Source organism: Cynoglossus semilaevis, chromosome 1, assembly GCF_000523025.1.
Source record: "Cynoglossus semilaevis isolate Cse_v1.0 chromosome 1, Cse_v1.0, whole genome shotgun sequence".
Lineage (NCBI taxonomy): Eukaryota > Metazoa > Chordata > Actinopteri > Pleuronectiformes > Cynoglossidae > Cynoglossus > Cynoglossus semilaevis.
Window position 1 is genome coordinate 32,603,787 of NC_024307.1, and position 2,964 is coordinate 32,606,750.

Sequence of the window (2,964 nt, forward strand, 5' to 3'; positions counted from 1 at the left end):
CCTAGGGTGTCCTGGTGCCAAGTGCACTGGTGGACACCTTTATGCTTGAACATGGTGTTTGTTATGGACAAACTGTGACTAGCACAGAAGTCCAATAACAAAACACCACTCGGATTTAGATCGGGGGGGCCGTTCTTCCCAATCACACCCCTCCAGGTGTCACTGACGCTGCCGACGTGGGCGTTGAAGTCCACCAACAGGACGATGGAATGCCCGGGACTGTGACTGTACAGATAAGTACAGTCACAGTCTTTGTTAAGGTTATGGTGGCAAGTCCGCCATGTATATTAATTCATGGGTTATAGTGGCAAGCTATGGTTCCGCCATGTTGAATATTTCTGTTTGTGTTTATAGTGTGTAAACTTGAAATAACTTGATTTGACCCAGCCCATCTGGGATAGCCACAGGTCTTGAGAGCTGTCCTAATGTGTCCCTGTTCTCACCTCTGTAGGTGGTGGGAATGATGTCTGCCCGTGACTGTAGGATTATGAGTACTCCTAATTTGTGCTCTAGTGGGTGGTGAGTCAAAACAGAGATATTGGTCAGTGTGAGTTGGCTTCCTGTACACTTCTATGTTGAGACGTCTGTCCTCTGTGATGTGGACCGCACAGTCCAGGAAAGCAAGGCTGTTGTTTTTCACATCTTCTCTGGTGAACTTGATGTTCCTGTCCACTGCATTGATGTGGTCTGTGAAGTTGTCGACCTCATGGACCTTGATTTTGACCCAAGTGTCATCCACATATTGGAACCAGTGGCTGGGTGATGTTCCCACGTAGAAGTATAGAGCTCAGCTCTCCACTTCCTCTATGTAAAGATTTGCCACTATGGGACACAGGAGAGCCCATAGCACAGCCATGCTTCTGTCTGTAGAAAGACCATGGTCTCATCTGTGTCCAGTTTTAGGCCCCTTATCTTGTTGGTGAAGTCCTATGAGTTGGCTATGTGGTGAGGTGTGTCCCCAACCAATGGTGAAAGGATGGAGGCCAGGTGTTTGGCGATGTTATAAGTGACTGAATTGATGCTGCTGCTGATTTGTTTGAGTGGAGCTCCTTCCTTGTGGATTTTGGGGAGACCATAAATACGGGGAATGGCTTCTCCTAGATATAGCCGGTGGTACAGGGGTCAATCGATGGCTTCATCCTTTTCCAGCTGTCGGAGGCAGCTGATGACCTTTTTGTAGCTGCTGGTGGGATCTTTCCTCAAGGATTCATAAGTGGCTGAGTCACTGAGAAGAGACTTAGCATGGTTAACTAAGCTACTCCCCAGGAACGTCATGGATGAGGTCTCCAAGTTTGCAGAGAAGGCCCAGACGTTCCAACACAACAAAGATAAGGAACGACAGTTAAAGTTAATATGAACATAAAGATAATCCAGGTGGATACTTAACATAAAAGAAACACTTAATAAGACATGGTTAACAGTTATTCTTGGTGACTTGGTGTTTTCAGATTACAAACTGAGTTTAGGCATATGTCATATAGATATATAGACTGATGTACAGCCAGGCCTGCAACATCAGAAACTTCATTTGTTTAAAATAAAAAAAATAATAATTAAAAGAGAAAACACATTGATATTAGTGAGCAAAATAGTCAGGAGCCTCTTGTTACACAGTGCCATGTGAGAGGGGGCAGGCAGGAGCCAAATGCAGCACTTAGAGACTATCTTCAAGACGCTTTGTGAGTGTTCATTAAAAAAGTCAGAAATCATTAAAACACACTGGAAAACTTGGGACAGGGAAAACAGAAAGAGGGAACAAGGAAAAGCTATAGACATAGATAGACCCACATCCACAATAAACCAAGCAGAACTGAGTCAGGGAGTGAGGTATATATACCTAGGGCACCAGGTGACACGAGTCAGACTAACGACAGAGACACAGGTGAGTGTGATCACACTGATTACACCACACAGCAGACACAGCAGGAGGGAAGGGAGACAGACCTCACACCTCTGTAGGTTTAGTTAACACTAATATATTTATTCACATTCATTTGGTCCATGCCTTGATCAGTTGAGCTGGTTGATGCTGCCAGTGAAGCTGCAATGGATAACCGAGCCAAACAAATGGTTTTCTTTCATTTGCCTGTGAGCATATGGTTTAAACCTATTGTCTATTTTGGTAGAAGGAGTTTTAGATGAAGTCCTGCATATGTGATGGACATCGACCATGTTGATAAACACATGAAAACACAAAGAGGGAATTGTTTTTTGTTCTGGTTGTTAGCTAGCAACAGAATTACTTTAAATTTAACCTACATTGTCTGCACGTGTGTTCGGTGAGTCATTTATTTGTTTTGATTCTTTGGTAGGACTCAATGTCTCATAATGGTAATTGGTCTTTTATCACTTGTTTTACAGGAGGCTGCGGCTGATCCCTGCACAAACAACCATTTGTTTTCGACTCTTGCACAAGTTACATGTTCAGATAACCTAATTCTGTATATATATATATATAGACACACATCAGTGGTCTGTTACATGGCTCCAATGAAGTAACTTGTTTAGCAGGCGAATCATTTGGACTGGGAAATTTATGAGGTAATTTAATGTTAAAGTATACATTATCTCTCCATATATACTGCTATAATTTAACAATACATATTTATTTGGAGAAATACTTCACTTAATACAGAGCTAATGTCGTACACTGGAGTACACACAGTCATTCTCCACATTGTCCATCCGTCGTCTGGTTCTGTTGTGGACACTTAAAGCAGCATAATGGAGGTTTTCTTCATCTCCATAGCCCTGCAAACAACACACACAATATCAGTTCACCGTGGTATGATGGTGGACCGAGGGTTAAAGAATAATGACATGGTGAGAGGTTTCATTTACCTCTTCATTTGTTGTGGAGGGAGCTGATATTTCTCTGGTTGAATCTGGTTATAAAAATTGATAATATATATTATTATTAAATCAAAGTTCCCTGAATAAAATCCACCCAGTATTAATTCTAAA